Source organism: Leptonychotes weddellii, chromosome 9 (genome assembly GCF_054177405.1).
Source record: "Leptonychotes weddellii isolate Sample4059 chromosome 9, ASM5417740v2, whole genome shotgun sequence".
Classification (NCBI taxonomy): Eukaryota; Metazoa; Chordata; class Mammalia; order Carnivora; family Phocidae; genus Leptonychotes; species Leptonychotes weddellii.
The window spans coordinates 42,978,181-43,001,877 of record NC_138377.1 but is presented as its reverse complement, the minus strand read 5'-3'; the positions used below and the strand labels follow the sequence as shown (position 1 = coordinate 43,001,877).

The window sequence follows — 23,697 nt, the reverse complement described above, 5'->3', positions numbered from 1 at the left end:
AAACACATTTGGATGTTGGAATATAGAAGCCAAGTTCATTCAGCTGTACAGAACTGAAGCTACCTGATTTCTTGTATCCCCGCCTGGTACTTAATTGTACAATGTAAGTTAGACCTGATACCCATAAAGAATTGTTGACGAGGTCCTGCTATCTTCTTAGAAAAAAAATTATTCCGTAGTATTTTACAAAGAGTACTGGCCTCGTCCACTCCCAGCTTTTTATATGGCAAATCAATAAGTGAACTGAAAAAATCAATCATTTGCAGATTACCTCCCTTTGTGTCTATTTCCAATCCCAAGAATGCCTTCTACCTGGCAAATGGTTCTGGTATTTGATAAAAGACCGCATTATAAGATAAAGATCTAAAACTTTTCTCTTAAGCTTTGCCAACTTGTGGAAACTGAGCAGGAGACAATGAAAAATCTTGGAAACTATCACTAGAAAATGCTCTTATTATAAGGATTTATGTGTGCGTTGCTTTTATAGGATAATCTTCTGATCACATTTATAAGCTACATCTGATGTAGAAGAACATTATTATTTACTGATTTTGTTTCCCAGAAGCATTTAAATTCCTGCCGTGGGCTAACAGAAATGTTCTGTATTCAGGACCACAGAGCAGCCCTGGGAATTTATAGCAGAACACCACAGATGCAAATACTTAGTGTGTTTTCCTTACAGCACCTTCGGCCATTAAAAGCGGTTTATGAGGCCTAAGCAATGCCATTCTGATTTCCTGCGTAGTTGTCTTCCAATTTTCTGAAAAGCTGTCATGACCAGAAAGTGAATGAGAGTGGGGAAATAATGTAGCCAAGGAGGCAAGAGCTCAGAGCATGCTCTGAATCACCAAGATCTCCCAGAAAGAGTTGCTCAGAGCTTGAACGAGGGAAAAAAGCACTCTGCCTCCTCCTTCCTTCCTGTGCTGCTTTTCCCCTCCAACTTCCACCCAGATTCCCCTCACCTTCCAAAGGAGTGAAGGTTGTAAGGGATCAGCAGCTCAACCTGGAAGCCGTTCGGCAGACGGTATGGGTTTCAGTCCCTCCTGAACAACTCCTCCCTTGGCCGAGCACCCGCCCAGCTGCAGAGGATGCCCACGTGGGGGATGGTGTCTCCTTTCCTCGCTCTGCTGTGAACATCATTCATGTGTCATTTCCTCCCTCAGTTTACTACGAATATTGGATGGAGACAATTGGGACAAATGAAGGAAAGCTTCCTGGCTGTCTGCGATCTGAAGTTACAGGTATGGGACAGGTCAAAAAGGGTCAACCCTAAAGAATTAGTACAAAATAGATGAGGTGACAAACAAGAAATAGTGGCTTGATGGCCCCTGGGACTCTGTCCCAGTGCACTCTGCTTGGGGACTGTGGCCCAGGCCACCTCCTTCCCAGGTACCTGGGTCAACACAAAACGCAGAAGCAAAGTGACAATTGATGTGATGTGATTTTGAAGTAAGGCTGCTAGAAGAACAACTTTTTTCTGGAAGGAATGTTGGTTTTTAAGTCTTACTACATTACTGACATTCTATAATTAAAAAGTAAAGGCAAGAAATTCTAATAGTTACAAGATATTGGTCATTTATTATTATTATTATTTTTAAAGATTTTATTTATTTATTTGAGAGAGAGAGAATGAGAGAGAGCATATGAGAGGGGGGAGGGTCAGAGGGAGAAGCAGACTCCCCGCTGAGCAGGGAGCCCGATGCGGGACTCAATCCAGGGACTCCAGGATCATGACTTGAGCCGAAGGCAGTCGCTTAACCAACTGAGCCACCCAGGCGCCCTTGGTCATTTATTATTAACAAGGGACTGGTGGGTGCTTTTAATGGGCATCCTATTTAATCCCAATCACCACCCTGCCATTTTGCAGAGGCTCAGAGAGGATACACCCGAGTTTAGGTTTTATGACTCACATATAAAAGAGCAGGAACACAAACCCTAGTCTGACTCCAAAGTTGTGCTCTTTGCTTCTGCCGTCCAAAGAAGAGAATTCTTCTCTCACTCATGCAGGAAGAAATAAAAACCACCTATGGTGAGAGCATGTAAAACCAAGGAAGGTGAGTTGGTGAGGGGATTATGATTGATTATGAGGAAACCTGATTATGCTTAACAGGCAGATAATAAGTAAACCATAGCATAGCTAGTTAACCCAGCCTTTTTCCTGCATAAAGTTTTTTGGTGAATTTGAAAAGGACCTGTCAATGAGATCCATGGGTCTCATGGGAGAGGGCCAAAAGCTTTGGACTGAGATCCAGCGCTGGCTTTATCACCCCCTGACCTGAGACCTTGGAAGGGACTGGGCTGAGGGTGGAATCAGGTAAAGGAATGAGAAGTCACTGAGTGACTAGAACTTGCGGAACTTTTGAGTTAAACTCAGGGGGACTGATTCTCCTTCTGGCTAAAACTTCTGTTTCTGGCCTGTACCTTTCTTTCCCCCCACAAAGGGATCTCTCCCTTGGTTTCTCTGATGGTGGAAGACCCTGGATCTACCCCAGCCCCAGCTCACTAGTTAGATGGGCAAGAAGCCTCACAGGCTGGGGGCAGTACACAGGTTGTGATCTGTAAACAAGTAATCTAGGCATGTGTGTGTGTGTGTGTATGAGCCAGTGAGAGAGAAAGTGAATGTGTGTGAGTGAGCAGACATGAGCACGGAGTATGTGAGTGTATAAGAATGTGTGCGAGAGTACATGTGTGTATGAGACATCCGTGGAGCATCAGGAGACTCTTGGCTTTGGATAAGGCTGGTACCAGAGGGGCCTTATGGGCAGCTGATTTGGGACCACTAAACTGCTGCTTATTGCTAATTGGTTGTGACCAAGATCCTCTCCGTGGCCAAACTATAGCAGCTTCCTCTGGGCCCTCTTCTCGACTTTGGCCCATAAAAACTTGAACAAAACACTAACATAGTTTCTAATGGCTCATGGCCACATCCCTAGGATGACCCTAGCCCCTTTAAGTGTCAGTCTGAGGAAACTTGAGGCTGCCAAAAGAATTTACTGGTTGTTTCAGCCAACACCTGAAGATAGGGCTCTTGTCACCTAGTCTCTATAGAAGAATAGGAGCCTAAACTCAAAAGCAAGTTAGCAAACCCAGATGGGTTTCACTTGAGCCAACCCCTTCTCACTTTCTGTAATTTCTCACTTCCCTGACTCTCCTGAACCCCAGCTCGTCCCCTCCCCAATTCTTCATTCTCCCTTAAAAAGGCTCAGTCACTTCTGTACAAATTGAAGTTGAGTTCAGTTCACGCTGGACTCCTTTCCCTATTGCAACAGTTATATTACTGATTGAAATCTGTCCTTACCCCTTTAACTGGTGTCCGCTTTGTTTATCTCTGACCGTGGCTAGGCTGGCTCTGACCTAGGGGAACCTGGGGCAATCTTGGGCAACAGCTGACCCTTCAGCAGACCCAGGTTAACCTTAAGGGCAGGGAAGGAAGCACATCCAAGTTCCCCTGCCTGAGCAGGCACATCTCTCATATATTAGACCAATCTTACCATTTTTACTGTGGACGTGACCTATAAGCTGTGTGGAAGATAGAAAGGAGGAAGACATGATGCACCTAACACTGTTCCATATAATCCCCTTTCCCATTCCTCAGTGCTAGATCTGCACACACAAGTACACAAACATCCACACCAAAAGCTAATGCATAATGCCATTGACCTCCATTTTAATAACAATTCAAATCCAAACATTCTGTTTCAGTCATTCTTGAAACCATAAACATGGACCAGAAATGCTATTTTTTTTCACCAGATAGTAGCAACTGACTGAGATAGGGCAATGGGCACTAATCTGACATTGGGGTTAAGAGGACAGGGTTTAAGGTCAGATGGACTTGGGTTTAAATCCTAGCCTTCTAATCTCTGTGGGACCCTGGGCATATTACCTAAGGTAATGGATACTGTGGAACTCCACCCAGATTTGCGTCCTTCTTCCAGCTGCTGGGAATATCAATGTTAATAGATTACACCAGGCCACATCACATGGCCAAGAATGACAATGGGGTAGAGACACACGCTTTCTTGTCTTTATTGTCTATGGGGAACTGCATTGCTCAGGGCTTTGCCCCCTTCCAGGCTGGGGCCTTCTTGCCATGACTTGAGAACGGGCTATCCCAGCTCCAGAACTCCCTGCAGACTGGGCTGAGGCCTCTGCTCATTCCTGGCCTTCTCACTTCCTTACAGGTGGATCTATTGAGAGCACTAACCATCCCTTCACAACTCTCTGAGTCTGTGTCCAGGAGCCCCAGTCTCAAACGCTAAACTTCCTGGGTTCCAGTTTCCTCATCTGCAACATGAGGATAACAATAGTATCTTCATCAGAGGACCGTAGTGAGGATTAGGTGAAATCGTATATATAAAGTTCCTCTATGCAACACCTGGCATATTGTAAGCATTTAGTAAATAGTATTATTTTTATAATAAGAATTATGTTAAAATAGACATACATATATCATTAAAACATTTTGTCATACCACATGCCCCAATTTGGGGTTTGATCACTTATTATTCAGACAGTGCACTAGATTATAGTATTGTTCACAACTGTTTGCTCCCTCCCCATTTTTGCCATATGACTTGTGGTCCCTCCTGTAGGTGGAGCGTGTATCTCTACCCCATTTCATTCTTGGCCATGTGATTTGCTTTAGCCTAAAGAAGCACTGTGATTTTCTGCCAGCTCATTGGCTTTTCTTCTTTGTCACATGAATCCAGTGGGTGTGCCGAAAAATTGGCTCTCAAAAAACAAAAGGAAAAACCCAAATTCTGATTTGTAGTGTTTGCCAGTTTCCAAGGTGTAAATACATACTTGGTTTCAGGCTACCAACATGACATCACAGAATGTGGGGTTAGAAGAGATGTGTACTGTCAACTCTTGAGCAGTGAGCAGGTATGAGCTGATCAGCATACCTGCATACCACTGGGCGTATCCCACACAGTGGCCATGGGCTTTCAGAAAGAAGACATGTGGAACAGAACTTCAGACTACCTCCTATGATAGAACATGAGCAAGGAATAAACCTTTGCCACTGAGATTTTTAGGGGCTGTTTTTTACTGTAGCAAAACTGACTAATACAGATAGCAATTACAATCTTTTCTTTCGTGATTTAATTTAATCAATATTCATAGAGTTTTATCTTGGGCCAGGCACAGTGATTCATGCTAGGAAAACAATGATAAAGAAAGTAAACACAATACCTTCCCTCAAGGAACCATCACTGTTCTGAAACCACCACCATTCTGAGCTTAATAATGTCCATTTAAAAGTTCTCTCTTATGGGCTCTCTAATGAAGCGGAAGAAGACTAGACTATTCTAACAACTAACAACAGAAATGTAGCTTCTCCACCTCTCAGGGCAAATGAGAACTATCTGCTTTCCTCACCAGACATAGCCAGTTCTGGTTAGAGTTTGAACTCCAGATATACTCCACATGGCCTTTATCTACCAAACTTAAAATATTTCTCTGCCTTAGACAGGAAACTCTTAAGCTAGAGATGCATATCAACATGGAGGGTTTTTTTCAGCAAGATGGAAGTCACTTTTTGCCTCAAAGCACGGCAAAAAAAAAAAAAAAAAGAGAGAGAAAAGAAAAAAAACAACAACAAACTGTTGCTTCACCCAATGTTCATAGTTTCTTGGGGGAAAATCAATTTGCCACGTCTCTATGGCTTTTGCAGAGTGCTGGAAGCTGTGAAAGAATTCATGCAGCAATTGTTGCGATGGAAGGCATGAAACTTTAATAAAGCAGCAAGCATACAGGCTACAAGGTCAACACCACTCTGCCCGAGGCTCTGTCAGAGAGCATGCCTTTCTATGGATATTCAAAACCAAGATATGTGTGTTGTTAGGCAGTTACTAAGTATTTACAGCTGAGGATCAAAAATACGCCTTCCTCGGGCTAAGCCTTTGTGTAAATATTGGATTTTACATCCCAGAGATGGACTACAGGATAGATCTCCTTTGTGTGTATGCTGTCTTTTCTCTTTGGAGAATTCTAAGACTCTGGTCAGCAGACTCTGAGTCCTTTCCCAGAAAGCTGTTTTCTCTGTGGATCCCTCTGGCTGCCTTCGGGTCCACATTGGTCCGCCATGTCCTTCCAGGTGGTATAGCTTCCATATTGTCTGATACTACCAGGGCACAGTTTTAAGATAAGCAGAACAGATTTGAGATCAATAAATTTTCAGTTCTCCATAGTATTTAAGTGTCCCAGATAGACACTTTCATTCTTCAAACAAGGACTTTTCTCTAAATAATTAAAAACATGCTCTTAGAAATATATATGATGAAGTGAAAAATCACTGAACTGTTTTTCACATAGAAATGCTTTTACTGTGCTCTTTCAGAGACTCAAGTGTTAAGTGCTAAAGCTGGAATGACTATTATTTGTTCCTCGAGTTTCTAGTGATAAGAAAGAATTAATTAGTGGGAGCAAGACGTTTTTGTTTTAAAAAATAACTTTCCACCCATATTTCAAAAACAGAACATGCTCCTTTCAGAAAAATCAGAAAATAAAAGACTTAATAGATGAAAAAAATAAAATAATCTCACCAGATATATTAATAGCTTTGATAATGAACCCTTGAAATCTTGTATACAATGATACTGCCTATTGATAGGCAGATATGTATGTCTCTATATAATGTGTATTAACTAAATTGGGATAATTCCATATACCCATTGCTCTCTTGAAATCTGCTCTTTTCACTTAATATGCTATATTTTCCCATCTGACTAAAAATATGCTACTTCCCCCTTTGTGTAATAGCTATATAACTTTTGATAACATTTACTATGTGGCAAGCACTGCCTGTAATGCTTTATACATATTAACTCATCTTTTTTTCACACAACAACCCAGCAAATGTGGGTGCTATTATTATTCAAAATTTTTGTAAGTAATAGAATTAAGCAAGGGAGGTTTTATGGTCCAAAGTCCTAAAACTGTTAAGCAGAGCAGAATCCAAACCCGTGAAGTGTGTGACCAGAATCTGTTCTGTTAACCACTAAGCTGAAGGGTAACACACTATGTTGATGCATAATCATTTAACTAATCTCCTGTTTTAGAATGTTCAGTTTGCTTCCATTTTTTGCAAAGAACTGATATGAATTTCATGGAGTAAATCTCTCAACACATTCTTGATTATTCTCATTTTCACAAATGAAACTTCATATTTACTCACATTAAATGTTATCATCTTATCAAAATGTCCCTGAGTGGTCATTTAATTTATACTCCTGATAAAGGTGATGTGAGTAATACTTGCTTATATAACACACTACAAATATTATCATTTGTATTAATTTTTAAGATCAGATAAGCAAAGAATGGAATCTCATTTCTAAAATTTGCATTTTGAAATTACCAAGGTGAGGGGAGGGAGATTTTTTTCAAAAGCTTCTTATTGATCTTTTCCTAGTTAAGGTGGAAATTCCCACTGGTATTATTTGTAAAGCAAGTAGGAGAGATCCTAGCCCACAGAGTGCAACTAGTGCTACCTAAGTATTTGTAAAGGAAATTAGTTTCTTCCCATTGTTGATGACTATCTGTGAATAAGGCTGGCCTCAGGACACTTGTTTGCTTCCCAAGAAAGCCTTAGGGACCAAAATCTGAAAAACAACCTGGAAAATTTAGGTGGCCTGACAGAGAAGTGAAAAGTCAGGGCTTAAGAGTTTTAGTAGAATTTGGTCAGAACGTCTGGTTCACAAAATCTCTACTCTTTAGACTTATCATTAAGTTCTAATCATTATTTTGTGGAAATATAATAATGTGTCTGGTAAACATTCAATGGACATAAGAAAAGCATATATTCTAGGAGAGAATATATAATATAAAGAAAAAATGTATAATATAAACTTCTGTAACACATTTGTAAACATAATTAAACTTGTTAACTGGGTTGTTCTGATACCCTATGTTCTTATTATTTGTCTCTTTGGCCTATAATATTCTAAAATAAACAGGTTACTAAATTTCCCACAAAGATTATGCTTTGATCATGTTCTTTATTTCTAAGAATTCTTGTCTTATGTAATCTGTGGCTTTGCTGTTTGTTCTATCTTCTTCGTGCATTCATTTTAACATTAGATCATATCCTTATATGTTTCACTTAGTTCTTTTGGCCTTGAACTTCATTTTATCTGATAGTATTATATATACCCTCCTCTCTTTCTCCTTCTCATATAACTTTGCCCATCCTTTTTTTTTTTATTTAGATTTATTTATTTGAGAGAGAGAGGGAGAGAAAGAGTGGGGAGTGGGGCAGAGGGAGAGAATCTTCAAGCAGACTCCCTACTGAGCATGGAGCCCAATTCGGGGCTCGATCTCATGACCCATGAGATTGTGACCTGAGCCGAGACCAAGTGTCAGATGGTTAACCGACTGAGCCATCCAGGCACCCCACTTTGCTCATCTTTTATTTTAAAACTACATTTGTTTTAACTCAATATGATGTTTTTTTTTTACCTTATCATAGGGAAATTTGGGCTATTTACATTTATTGTGTTAATTTATACAGTTGGCTTTATTCCATCTTTATTGTATATCTTTCTAATATAATCTATTTTCCTTTAAAAATTTTTATGGCATTATCACATTTCTTTTAATATCTTAAACTACTCACCAATTAATTTGGATATTTTGCTATGCTTTTCTATTTTGCAAGCTGTTAACATCACATTTTTCATCTAATGTAAACCTACATTTGTCTATTACTTAGTCAAAGTTAACTAATAACTTTGACCCTCCTATCCCTCAACATTCCCCCAAATGCTTCACTTATGTTTACTAATCTCTTGCAAATTAAGAAATACCATTTTAAATAATTCCTGGATCAAACAAGAAATTAAAATTGCATTCACAAATTTTCTATATATTAATGAGGAGAATCAGTTTATGAAAATATATTGCTTTTTTTAATGTGAATTTTTGGGCTAGCTAGGCAACTTAAACACTACAACACTCTTCCCTCTAGAAATACTGTTCTTAGATAGCACATAAAAGAAATGGATCAGGGGCACCGGGGTGGCTCAGTCGGTTAAGTGTCTGACTCTTGATTTCTGCTCAGGTCATGATCTCAGCATTGTGAGATCAGGCCCTGCATAGGGCTCCATGCTGGGTGTGGAACCTGCTTAAGATTCTCTGTCTCCCTGTCCCTTCCCCCAACTAAAAAAAAAAAAAAAAAGGAATAGATCATAAAAGAGGTGGCTTTTTTACACTTAAGCGCTTATAACCAAGATGGCTCTGACACAATGTTCTTAAGCTCTAAGCATTCAATAATGTCAGAATATTTTTTAATGAAATCTCAGCTTACTTGAACTTATCTTAGAAAAGCTACGTTTTTCAAAAGCATGGGGGTCATTAGCAGGCTGGGAAACATTAATCACAATATCTGAATTTTAATTCTGACCTCAAGACCCCACTACACCATTGATGCAGACATTAGCACAGATTCTTTTTCTTTTTTAAAAAACTTTTTAAAAAATTTTAAGCAAACTCCACACTCAACATGGGGCTCAAACTCACAACTCAAAGATCAAGCATTGGAGTTGCATGTTCTATTGACTAATCCAGTCAAGCCCCCCCACAGATTCTTTAAAAACAAAGGGCACCCAAGGAGAGACCACTACACACCCACCAGACTGACAACATTGAGTGCTGATGAGGATGGGGAGCCTCACACAATGATAGCGGGAGTTAAAATGGTAAAACCATTGGGAAAACTGGCTCTTTCTAATAAAGTTAAATGTATACCTACCCTAAATGACAGCATATGTCCCAAAAAACTTGGATAAAATGTTCAGAGAAGCTTTATTTATAATAGCCTCAAAGTTGGAAACAGTGCACATGCCTATCAATGGTAATATGAATAAATTGTGTATATTCATACAATGAAACACTGTTAAGCAATAAAAAATGCAAGCTAATGATATACACAAAACATACATGAAATTTAAAAAATTATACTGAGTAAAAGAAGTCAGACACAAGAAAGTACATATTGTTTTTATGTAAATTTCAAGAATAGGCTATTTTAAGAACCAATCTGTAATGATAGAAGTCAGAAAAATGAGGAGATTGACTGGAAGGTATTGTAAAGAAATTCTCTGAGGTAGGGATATGTTCTATATCTTGATTTGGGTGGTAATTATATATATGTGTATATATGTATGTATGTAAATATATACTCATACATATATATGTTAAAGTTTATTGAGTTGTAAATTTAAAATTTGTATATTTTACTGTAGATAATTTATGCTTTTTAAAAATGGATATTTTAAAAAATGGATATTTTTGATCCCGAATAGCCAAAGCAATCTTAAGAATAAAGAACAAAGTTGGAGGCATCATACGCCCTGATTTCAAACTATATTACAAAGCTATAGTAATCAAAACAGTATGGTATTAACATAAAAACGGACACACGGATTAATGGAACCAAATAGAGAGCCCAGAAATAAACCCACACATATATTAATTTATGACAAAGGAGCCAAGAATATACAATGGAGAAAGGACAGTATCTTCAATAAATGGTGTTGAGAAAACTGGACCACTATCTTACACCATATGCAAAAATTAACTCAAAATGGATTCAAAGACTTGAACATAAGACCTGAAACCATAAAACTCCTAGAAGAAAACACAGGGTGTAAGCTCCTTGACATCAGTTTTGGCAATGTTTTTTTGGATTTGACACCAAAAACAAAGGCAACAAAAAGCAAAAATAAACAAATGGGACTATATCAAACTAATAAGCTTCTGCACAGCAGAGAAAACCATCCGAAAAATGAAAAGGCAACCTGCTGAATGGGAGAAAATATCTGCAAATCATATATCTGATAAGGGCTTAATATCCAAAATGTATAAAGAACACATACAACTAACAGCAAAATAACAAATAATCACATTAAAAATGGGCATAGGATCTGAACAGACATTTTTTTCCAAAGAAGATACAGAAGGCCAACAAGTACATGAGAATATCACTAATAATCAGGAAAATGCAAATCAAAACCACAATGAGATATCACCTCATACCTGTTAGAATAGCTTTTTTTTTTTTTTTTTTAAAGAGAGAGAGAGAGCAAGCACAAGCAAGGGGAGCAGGAGAGGGAAAAACAGGTTCCCCACCAAGCAGGGAGCCCGATGTGGGACTTGATCCCAGGACCCTGGGATCATGACCTGAGCCGAAGACAGATGCTTAACCAACTGAGACACCCAGGTGTCCCTTGTGAGAACAGCTTTATCAAAAAGACAAGAAATAACAAATGTTGCTAAAGATAGGAAGAAAATGGAACCCTTGTGCTCTGTTGCTGGGAATATAAATTGGTGCAGCCAATGGAAAACTGTATGGCAGTTGCTCAAAAAATTAAAAACAGGACTACCATATGATCTAGTAATCCCACTTCTGGGTATTTATCCAAAAAAAAAGAAAACATCAACTTGAAAAGATATATGCACCCTCATGTTCATTGCAGCATTAATTATAATAGCCAAGATATGGAAACAACGTGTCTGTTCGTAGATGAATGGATAAAGATGTGATATCGCACACACACACACACACACACTGGAAAGTTATTCAGCCACAAAAAATGAAATCTTGCCATTTGTGACAACACTGATAAAAGTTGAGGGCATTATGCTAAGTAAAATAAGTCAGAAAGAGAAAGACAAATACCATATGACCTCACTTACATGTGGAATCTAAAACAAAACAAAACAAAAAGACTCCCAAACTCATAGATACAGAGAACAGATTGGTGGTTGCCAGAAGCTGGGGATAGGGGATGGATGGTGATGGTGGGTGAAATGGGCAAAGGGGGTCAAAAGGTACAAACTTCCAGTTCTAAAATAAATGAGTCATGGGGATGTAATGTACAGCATGGCAACTATAGTTAATAAGACTATTGCATATTTGAAAGTTGTAAAAGAGTAAATATTAAAAGTTCTAATCACAAAAAAATTTTTTTTGTAACTATGTGTGGTGATGGATGTTAACTAGACTAAATGTGATCATTTCACAATATATTCTTTATCATTAATCATATATTCCTTATTATGTTGTCATACACCTGCAACCAATATAATGTTGTATATCAGTTATACCTCCGTAATAAATAAATAGGTTAAAATAATGAACACTTTTCCCCAAAGGTAAGTGAATACTCAATATATAATTAATCTCTGTTTACTAAGACCCCACGCTTTGTAGAAAAAAATGTTTTCAGATGGTCTTGTTTTTTCAGTTTAATCTCTGAATTTAAATAGAGACCCATAAAACCCTCAAGCATCTTATAATGGACCAATAGAAATGTTTCACTCAATTTTGTTTAATACTTGAGACTGGGAGCCCTCCACTCACAGGCTCTTATTGCCTTGGATGAACTCATGTCCTTCCCCTGCTCATGTTGGCACTTTTCTTCTGTTGCAGATACCCAGCAGCCCCTGGAATCCAGTTACCTGGCCACTGCTAACTGGTCTGTGTGCCCTCTCACAATGATGTGATTTTAATATTAAAGATGTGTCTGGTAAAGGTCAATTAGGAGGAAAGGTATGTCTAATTTGAAAAGTGGCAATTCCTCAGAGGGAGCAGGAATGATTGGCGCCATGGAGTAAGAAATGGGATGACACACACCACCTCTGCCAGTATCTTTGCCCACCCTCAGAAATGTCCTATCCTTTGGGAAGGCACAAATGTCATAAGGCTCATAATGCAAATGTGCCCTTTTGGGTCAACTTATGATGCCATAAGTTATAGGAAGAAGAACTTGTGTGCAGATGTTCTTGGTTCCTTTACTTTGACTATGAGTTTGAGAGGCATGTCGATCCTTTTGTTTTGCTGATAAATCCACACATTCCCTCTCTGACAGTCCTAACATTTAATTTATAAAGCCCAAATATAAGGAAATTAAGTTATCCTTAGTATTCCTCTCCTTTTCACTACCATTGCTCCAGTTACTCTGAGAACAAAGTAAAACACAATCTTATTCTAATAAATGATCCTCTTTGGCAAAAGAGAAACTATTTGGGATTTCTTAAATAGCTTCTAAAACATATTTTGGTTTTTTTCCCCCCAGTATTGAAAGATTTGTTAGGATCCGGTACTTATAGGTCAATTTCCATCCAACATAAAATTAATAGTGATCATAAATATTGTTCAGGAAAATGGATTCAAGCCATGTCTGATTTCTTTTCACCCCTTCCCTCTGCATCTCTGTCAATCCATCTCCATGCAAGTCAATTGCAGTGCTAGCCTAGTGAAAAGGGAATGGTTTCCATGACAACAGATTTTCGCTCTGTTAGTTAGAATCTAAGATTTGACTCCCACAGAAATAGATCTCACCATGGGAATTGGTTGATTTTGTAAACGACTAAATAATTGTGCAATCATTTCCAAAGAAAAGCCTGTTAAAAGCTTGCATGAGCAAGGGTAGGTTATGCGAGGTGACTGCTGAATCTGCCGCTAACATCACACAGACAGAGCGACGGGCGGGGAAATGTCTGTTTTGGGCTGCAGCTTGCTCTGTTCTGCACCCACCAAATGTGGGCTGCATAGCCTGGCCCTCTTGTGAATTTCAATGATGTTTTAATTCCAGGTGGAGGGAATAGATTTTAGAGCACCTCATAGGAAATGACAAGTGTTCATCCCCGAAAGTCTTTCCTCTTATTTCCAGAAACTATTAGTTCCTTGAAAGGACACGATTCCCAGAGCTATGCTTAAGGTATCCGGCATGGTATGAATTTAATTGCTTATTGTCTATTTCTCGGTTAAATTAGGTGCTGCTATTGTTTCAGAATACTCTTGTCTCTTGACTATCATTTCCCCCTTTTTAATAATCTGTCTTATTTATTAGTTAAAAATATATAGAAACACTTTCAGATTTTTAATTTTCATTTTAAAACCTAACATGATGCTGTGTTCCAAATAATGGTTTATAAACATATTTTCTTAATAACATTTATACAAATTATAATGGTTAATTCTGATCTGTAAGAAAATAATTGCTATCAATTGAGTGGTATATAATTAAAGTGAATTCCATTAGTTCCATTCCTGGATCCAGTAAGCCAGGTTTCCTTCTGAACAGTGGGACTCATTGCTGAAGCAGGAACTTCTGTTGTGGTGAGGTGGTATCCTCAGCAGAGATGTGAAGATGGAATGAGTGTGTGGCTTTGAATAAGGATGCAAATATTCAGGACTGTGATGAGGACGCTCTGCAAAGTGCAAACTCAATATCTAAATCAACTCCCTCCCACCCCAGCACATTGATGCATACAATTATGCTCAGTGAGCTGGTTTTAAAAAGCCATTTCAAGTATGCAACAGAAATCCCTTAGTACCCAGCCTGTCGCTGTCCCCAGTCAGCAGAAGATAATTATGGCTAAGGCTGGTAAAATCTGCATCTTCATGTGGTACACCTTCCTTGTCTCCTCAGGCTGTCCCCCAATGCTAACTCTCCTTTTCCTTCCTCCTCTCAAAGCTTAGGAAGAATCTAATACCCCTCCCTTAAGAATGATGAGCCAAGTAGCCCATTAGCCTTTCATTGAAATTAATGATTATTAAATTTTTGTCTAAACCAAAGATTTCCCTTTTACATTTTTCATTTCTAGTTGTCAGATGAAGAACTTTGTAGTTAAGGAAATTTTCAGTAATGTTTAGAAAAGTGGGAACAATTTTGCTTAGGAAAGGGGACCTTGAAATTATGTTAATTTCACCTTGCTGGCTACAAAGGCAAACCTGATATCATCTTTTCAGAACGAAGTCTCTCTCCTTCCATCCCTCCCATTGGGCATCTTCGCCTTAGGGGAAGAACATCCCTCTGAGGTCACTGGAGGCCTAGACCTATCAGCAGGTAAGAGTGGAGGAACTGATCCCTTCTTTATGAGCTTTTCCCAGGAGCCAAGCCTAACCTGGTACAGACATGCCCACAGTTTGTCTTCTTGCCGACCTGTCCTCAACCTTCCCTGGGTGAACAACGGGCTGGCCTCCTTCTCTGCCTCCTCTGCTATAGGACTTGGCATAAAACATGATCTAAGCTGATAGTTAATAATGGCAATGGCATAACTTACTTACATGAGGTCCTAAAATGCATATATTTTATCTCCTATTGTGTTTCTACCTCTGAATTTCTGACAAAGATTGTTGTTACTGGAGTGCATCAATTTTATAACAATTTATAGACTGCATCTTCCTGAACGTCTTACATTTAGAATATCACCTTTTGCCTGTTTCTAGTTATATATTTAAAATGACAGAACTCAGGTATGCAAATGGCTAATCAATGAGAGTTAAGTGTGGCGAGAGGTGAAGTATTGGGGAAGGTAAAAATGAGCGTGTGTAGAACATGTGGTCTCATGAGCAGACTACGAATGAGACATCAAGCTGGGAGAAGGAATATTATCCAAAGGAAGGAGACAGGGAATGGTAGGAACAATGGAAAGAGGAGAGAGGTAAAGAGAGACAGAGGGAAGATGGGGAACAAGTTAGAATCAAATATCAGACCATCTGGAATGTCAGGGAAAGGCCTGTGGTCTCCAGAGCACTCTTGATCAATTCCATGGCTGGCCCAGAAAGCTAGGTGAAGTGGCATCAACTGGGTCTAACCTTGAGGAACCAGCGATGCCACAGAGGTTATATGAAATCTGGACAGAAAATCAAATATTAAGGCTTACAACTTAGAGATTTTTTTTCTCCCACTGTGTAACTTAGAGATTCTTCATCTGTTTCTATATGACGTGCAATCCGAGTTAGCAGAAGTAGGCAGCTCACTAATTATATGCATATTTTTCAGCTCATGGTTGTACAAAGAAAGCAGAAGAGGTGGTAGCTTCCTAATGTGTCAAGGTAGGTGGAATTACATCCCCCAGAATTCCCTTCCCTGTATGTACAGGTAGGGTGGGCCACAGGAAAGATTCCTGTGGGAGATTTGGAGGGGGAAGTGAATTATCAGTCATTTTGTAGCTCACACACATTGTCACATCTGCTGTCTCAGCTAGTTGGCATGAGGCAGCAGCTGAACCAGCAAATGCTCCACCTTCCCTGGGGTCCTCCTTCAGCTTCTCCAATTCTTGGGCCAGGGGTGTGTGTGTGTGTGTGTGTGTGTGTGTGTGTGTGTGTGTGTGTGTGTGTATAGTTTAATGACAAAAGGCCCCAGATTCTACAGGACACCTGCATCACGTCATCAAGGTCAGAAGCAAGAACGGACATGGGTTTCAGTTGGACCTCATGGGCTCCAGCTTGTGCTTGTACGGTTCAGCCTTCTCTAGTGCTGCCCTGTGAACTTCAAGCTCCAGGATTAGATGTGAAGACAAAGCCTTACAGAGACTGCTTAATCAGTTCATCCCACAAATGTGCAAACTCAAATCCTTGTAACAAGCCACCTAATTAACTAACTAACCCACCAGCTATATTGCCTAGTGGTACTGCTTCTTTGATTGGATCCTGACTGATACAGAAAGGTGAGAAGTGTTCTGAAGACATTTAATTCTAGAATAAGCAAATTAAGTCTTCTTTAATGACCAAGAACACTATGCATATAAAAATCAAACCAGGGGCACCTGGGTGGTTCAATCAATTAAGCATCTGACTTTGGCTAAGGTCATAATCTCAGGATGGAGCCCTGAGTCAGGCTCCATGCTCAGTGGGGAGTCTGTTTGTCCCTCTCCCTCTCCCACTGCCCCTCCCCCATTCATGCTCACTCATGCACACGCTCTCTCTCAAATAAATAAATAAAATCTTAAAAAAGAATCAAACTAAAATGTGAGTCAAAACACATCGATTCACACCCACTAGGATGAGGATAATAAAAATGACAGTAACAAGTGTTGGAGGATGTGGAGAAATTAGAACCACATTGCTGGTGGGCATGTAAGTTGGTGCAGCCACTTTGGAAAACAACTTCCTCAAAAAGTTAAACATAGAGTTACCAAAAGACCCAGAAATTCCACTTCAATTCCAAGAGAACTGAAAACATAGGTCTACACAAGAATTTGTACAGAAATATTCATGGCAGCATTATTCATAAAAGCCCAGAAGTGGAAACAATCCAAATGTCTATCAACCAATGAATGTATAAATGAGATGTGACATATCCATACAATGGAATATTGCTCAGCAATGAAAAGAAATAAAGTACTGATGTATGCTATAATATGGATGATGTAGTAATTTGGATGTTCATTAAAAAGAGGACAGTTTGTCCTGATAAGAGCATGGTGAGCGTGATTATAGCAATTAAGTCCATCTAGTGAGCATGATTGCAGCAAATAGGTCCATCATCGGTAATAAATTGTTCTCATTCATCTTTCTTTGGTCATCAAAGGCAGACCCCAATTCAAGTGTAAAGAAGAACATTATGCACAAGGAGATATGTTCATGAATTGTTTGTAATGGTGGGAAAAAACCTTGAACCAACCTCAATGTCCATCAACAGAAGAAAAGATAAGTAAGTCAGGGAATACCCACATAGCAGTTACAATGAACAGAGTGACATACATCAACATAATGTATCAATTTTGAAAATATAATGTTCATTGGAAAAGAAGCAAATTGCAATATAATGGATGGGTTAAAAAGTCAGGCTTTGCAATGATAACATTTTAGAGATGATGGACAGTTTAGTGGTTGTCAGGGGTTAGGGATGGGGGTTGGAGCATGTTGAGGGGGTGAAAGTGAAAGTATGGTTTTTTAAAAGGGCAACATGAGGAATCCTTGTAGGGTTGGACCTACTGATCGTTTTGACTGTGGTAGTATCTATATAAATTTATACAAGTGCTAAAGTTGTATAAAACTTAATGTACACATACACACACGAGTAAAGTAAAATTGGGAAATCTGAATAAAATTGGTGGGTTGTATCAATGTCAATACCCAGTGATATTATGATATTGTATTATAGTTTTGTAAAATATTACCACTGAGGGAAACTGGCAAAAGTATAGAAGGGATTTATCTATATTATTTCCTACAATTGCATATGAATCCACAGTTTTCTCAATTTAAAAAGGAAGAAAGAAACATTGCTTCAAATGTGAAAAACCTGGAAAATATTTTTGGTCTCCTGTTCTATGATAGAAATTTTTAAAAATTCACCCTCACAGAAAAACAGGATGATTCTCACTAATAATATTACTTTTAAAGCCAAGGGTAAAAAGACTCAGGCTTTAGAACCAGATTGCTCTCCCACTTATCATTTGTGAAACTTTGGACAAATTAAACTCTGAACCTTAGTTTCTTTCTTAGTAAAATGGGATAACAATAGTACCCATGTCATTGAGTTGTTGTGAGAATAAACTGGCTCGATATATGTACAAAGTCCACAATAGTCCTTGGCACATCTTAAGTGCCCAGTAAGTTGTTGGTTCTTATTATATGAATGCTATGATACCACTGATATAAGTTTGAAAATAGGTGATACTAGAATAGGAATCCATATGTGTACAGTGAGACTATAAAGAAACACATGGAGGTGATAAATACAAATTCAGGACAGAAATGTCTCTGGAAATGGAGGGGGGGGGGATGCCCTGGGGAGGGACACACAGGGATCACCATTTGTCTGCATAGAGTGTTACTTCTCAAGTCCTGTAGTTCAAACACACCTCCTATGAGATGACGTCCTTGATTGCCTTGCCCCAGGTGAGACCATCAGTCCGCACTCTGACAGCACCTTCATCCATCCATGCACTTTCTTTCTTTCTTTCTTTCTCTTTCTTTCTTTCTTTGTTTCTTTCTTTCTTTCTTTCTTTTTTTACATGCACTCATTCTTCTATGGCTGTGTATTTCACTGGACCTCCTTGACAGCCAGAACGGGTGCATTATGCAATGGTTGACTACTGAGAAATGAACATAATGCTAAGGAAACCATTCTGTAGGATAATGAAATCATGGGACTGATTTATCATCAGAGGTGTCGCAAAGTTAGGAAGCAAGAGAGAACAATGAACACTCTGCAGCAAGTTATTTGATGGGTAATTAATTAAAATATTCATGGTGCACCTAACATGTGCAAGGCACTGGTCTAGGCCCTGCTGTACAAAGACAAACAGGATAAGGCACATACTCAAGGGATGTATGGTGTAGTACAGGAAAGACTTGCACATATGATCTGTCTCTGGTAAGAAAAATGGCCAAAGAAGGGTATCAACCAAATGTTATCGGTGAATCTGAGAGAGTCTTTTTTTTCCCCCAAGTGAGAATAACACAACACATCTTAGAGAACAAGAACACCACTTTCAATGGAAATATATAGCTTTTATATTTTATATAAAAAATATTTTCAGGGCATCTGGGTGGCTCAGTCGTTAAGCGTTTGCCTTGGGCTCAGGTCATGATCCCAGGGTCCTGGGATCGAGCCCCTCATCAGGGTCCCTGCTTTGCGGGAAGCCTGCTTCTCCCTCTCCCACTCCCCCTGCTTGTGTTCCCTCTCTCGCTGTGTCTCTCTCTGTCAAATAAATAAATAAAATCTTTAAAAAAATATTTTCAATGGAAATATATAGTCTTTAATAAAAAGTTATATTTTATTCTAATTAAAAACCCCTAACATAAAAGAACACTCTGAGTATATATATTCTTATGTAATTTATTATTTTAAAAAATCCCCTAAGCCAATGTTATAACCATGCAGTATACGCCTTCATTCGGGCACCCAAAGGTAACATTTTCCTTCCTGATTAATAGTTGTTCCAAGATGCTATTTCCTAAATTTTACTCCCACAAGATGCTGTTGTTAAGTTTAGAACAATGAATATCTAGCTGTACCGAATTAAATTCCCCAATTGTTGTGCAGTGCCAAGGTTTTCGGAATTAAAATGGTTGTTGGCAGCGTACGAAGAATCACTGCAATGGGCAGTCTTTGCCTCGTGAACGTTCAGCTGTGTGTGATGTAGAGGCTGTGCTGAATACCACGCAGCTCTGGCCCTGAAGGCCAGTCCTGAGAATTCTCATCTCACAGGTCTTCTAGACAGGAGCTGGATTCATTATGCCAGTCTAGGAAGAGAGCCCCCAACCCTTTTCTCCAGGGAGTAGGATATCAGGATGAGTAAGTCTTCTCTCATGCTTTCAAGACCCTTCTTAGTAGAGCACTGTTAAGAAGGTTCACACATTTGTCTGCCTGTCTATCTATCTATTATCTATCTATCTATCTATCTATCTATCTAGCAAATCTTCCTGTTGAATGTGTCCTATGCAAAAATCATTGGCTTCTTGGTGGAGATACAACAAGACCAATAAGACCCAGACTCTGCCTTCAAGATACTGGTGATCCAGGAAAGGGCAGGCATGCAAAATATTAAATGTAAAAAAGTGTTATAGTTCTGTGAGAAGTGTGAGTACAGGGTACTGTGAAGTCAAGAGAAGGAAGTAACTGGTTCCACTTTGAAGTGAGTGTGGGTTAAGAGAGGCTTCAGAGAGGAGGTAAGCTCAATAGTTGTAGCATTCCCCAAACAGGGAACACAGTGAGCAAAGGCATGGAGGTGTAAGATGGCCTGGCTTGGCCAGGAATGGTGAGCAGTTCAGCATGGCTATAGCGGGGCAGTGAGGAGACATGGTCCAGAGATGCCTTGGTGCTTTCTCTGCATCCCAGAGCAAGCACAGCCATCGCTGATGAAGTTGTTGCTAAATTTCTTAAATTAGCAAGCATGGGCATTAATCTTGATTGTATGCTGCTGGCTTTCAGAAAAGGTCTGACCTATCATCTCATTAGCAGGACAATTTGCCTTGGACCCAGTGATATGCAAGGCAAGCCTGCCTTTAAAATCTATTATAGAATTCTATTTACCCTGAAGTTTTAATCCTTTGATATAGCATCATTAAGATAGCACTCCACCATTTCAAAAAGCCTCAAAGACTGTTGATTTTGGCATAAATGACGAACAAATTCAAAAACAAATTGCTGGGTTGGATTCTGAACCCACAGATTAAAAGTCATCCCATCTTTGTCTTATTTGCATTAACATAGTTTATGTGAGTGCCATTATGGGCCTTTCTTATTCATTCATCGAGATTGAAAAGATGATAGCAGGTCCCATTATGAGTTGCAGTAATGTCAATGCTTCTTGGCAGCTAGAATCTGTGCATGCATTGGAGTCCTGCCCTGCCTAATCCTCCCAGACATATTCACAGCAGTGCTTCCACCGCTGGTCAGAGCCACCTGGGAATGGCCTTCAGAAAGAGTTACCATCAGTTTGTTTCTTCATCCACTCATTCAACACACACACACACGCACACACACTGAGCACTTACTCTGGGGTGGACGCTGTTTCATGCACTGAACAAAACGAGTTCTTTCCTTTAGTGATAGGTGCCTTGAAGAAAAATAGAGCAGGGTAAGGGGAAAGGGAGGGAGAGAGAAAGAAAGACTGTGTGTGTGAGCACACTAGGTAGTGTGGGGTCACTGGGAAACTTTTCTCAAAAGGCACCTTTTAATCAGAAACCTGAATGAAGCAAGAAAGTAAATCATGTGAATATCTGGGAGAAAAACTAATCCAGGCAGATGGAATGAGCTTGATAAGTGTGAGAAGTGGTGAAAAGAGAGTGGCTGGAAGGGGGTAGGGTGTGGTAGGAAAGGGGTTCACTCCGAAGTAAGGCTTTGTAGGTCATATAAGGCTTTGTAGGTAAGAAATTTTGGAAGTAATTGATAAGAAGCCATTGGAGAGATTGATATGATCTGATTTACCAGTTATATAAAAGAGTTATAACCACTTAACCATAGGAAATCTTCCCCCTGGAAGACTATTTTTTCTAAAGTTGGCCATATCTATGTGTTTATCTCTTCCTAGATATACTTCGAACAATATGATCCTCCAAGAGAAGGAATCCATGGAGTCTGGAGAGGCTCTTGGAGTATGACAGAGGTGATCTTATGGACCTTCCAAGGCTCATGAAAAAGGGAAAACTTCTGCCTGGTTTCCAATCTCAATCTCTCTCTCTCCCTCTTGTTCTCTCTCTTCCTCTCCATCTCCCCCCTCCCCCCTTCTCTCCTCCCTCCCTCTCTCTTTTCCCTTTTCCTTTCCTCTTTCTTTCCATAGATGCTTACCACTGGAACTCAGCTGCCAGCTTGTAAGGGAGCCTGGCCTACCTGGAGGGACCTATGTGGAGATGAACAGAAGCTTTGTGTAAACAGCCAGCACTAACTTGTTAGCCATATGCATGAGCCTCCTTGGGAATGGATTCTCCAACCCTACCCAAATCTTACGATGCCTTTGGCACCAGATAACAACTGACTGCAATCTCAGGAGAGACTCTCAGCCAGAATTACAGGCCACTCCTGATTCCTGACCCACAGAAACTGTGAGAGATAATGAATTGTTTTTAGTTACCAAGTGGTGCCTAAGAGTAAGATCATGTAAAGCTTTGTAGATTATGGTAAGGATCTTGGATTTAATTTTAAGTTTGATGGAAAGTCATTGGAGTATTTTTAGTGAGGAATTGATATGCTCTGATTTACCAGTTTAAAAAAATGATCATAACCAGATAACAAAGGAAACCCTCTTTGTCCCTAAAAATTTTATGTATTTCTTCTCTTTCCTCCTATTTCTTTATTTCTTCTCTTCCATCCTTGTTCTCTCTTTAATGTCTCTCTCTCTCCAGCTCTATTTCTTCCTTCACTCCTCTTGGCTCCCTGTCCTTCTCTCAGTTATTCTTATCTCAACCCATCCCTCAGTGTCCTGCCCAACGCCACTCAGAGGAACATGATGCTCTTAGCCAAACCACCACTGTGGAGAAAAGATCAAAGAGGAATTTGGGTTGGGTGGGGTGGGGGCAGGCAAATCTTGCCTGGCAGGTCTCTGTTGCACATTGGGATTGGAAGATCAGAGATTTTTACACAAAGCACCCAGGAAGAGATGCATTCACTTAATTTGCTAGTGGGGTGTACTTGGCAGAGAAGTATAATGCAAAGAGCTAAATCACCCTAAACTTGGATTGTTAGTGAGGTATAAACGTGGGCTCCCTGAAGAAAAAGATGGCAGTCAGACAATCCATACTTAAAGTCTTTTATATGATAGTCACAATGATCCAGCTACTGAATTCTACTAATATCCTTATCTGGCTTGGCATTAAATTAATTCTTACAACATATATTTTTCCACAATCATTAATATGGTGAAAAAAAGACCTATAAATCCTGTAAAGCAAACTGCCAACTCCCTAACACTTGAAGAGACCCTTGAAAAATCACAAAAGAGCCAAGGTCTGTAAACAAGATTAGAAATTACTTTTTAGTTAATAACAACTCCTCAAAACATTTTTACCCCCTATTGTGTGTCTGCTGGAATTCCTTTTCTCCTGGGAATTAAATGTGATCATCAACAGCCTCATCCTTTAGTATTTTGGCCACTGTTGCTATTAGCAACATTTAATTTGTATTTAATCCCTATAGATTTGATTCTGAATGGGAAGGAGACAATGATTTGGATTGCCTGAAGCACACCATTGAACTGACATATCATCACTCTTCAATGATATGAGTCCTTGATTTCAAAGTAGGAGTTTTGGTGTAGGCAGAGAGGTTGCCAAGATTGCGACACTCAGTTTAGTTGCTGCCACAACGCACTCAGACTCTGTTACATAAGTAGATTTCTTCAGCCCTCATTTTAGACTCCAGAAACAGACACTATTGCCTATAAACTCCACCTGTGGAGGGTTAGGGTTGGGCAGGTCACACCACTTACTGGTGCACCATACAAGCCCCA

At 39.4% G+C, this 23,697-nt stretch overlaps 1 protein-coding gene and 1 long non-coding RNA gene across 12 annotated transcripts in view; one reads left to right on the top strand and one right to left on the bottom strand.

Moving 5' to 3' along the window:
• Positions 1-23,697, bottom strand: part of TRIM9 (tripartite motif containing 9) — a 109,735-nt gene that overhangs the window by 51,614 nt on the left and 34,424 nt on the right. The gene's annotated exons all lie outside the window — the stretch shown is intronic.
• LOC145723435 (uncharacterized) lies at positions 12,969-21,861 on the top strand. The gene is made up of 4 exons (XR_014148490.1): positions 12,969-13,739; positions 14,762-14,858; positions 15,798-15,850; positions 21,784-21,861. It is a non-coding gene; the product is annotated as an uncharacterized LOC145723435 (long non-coding RNA).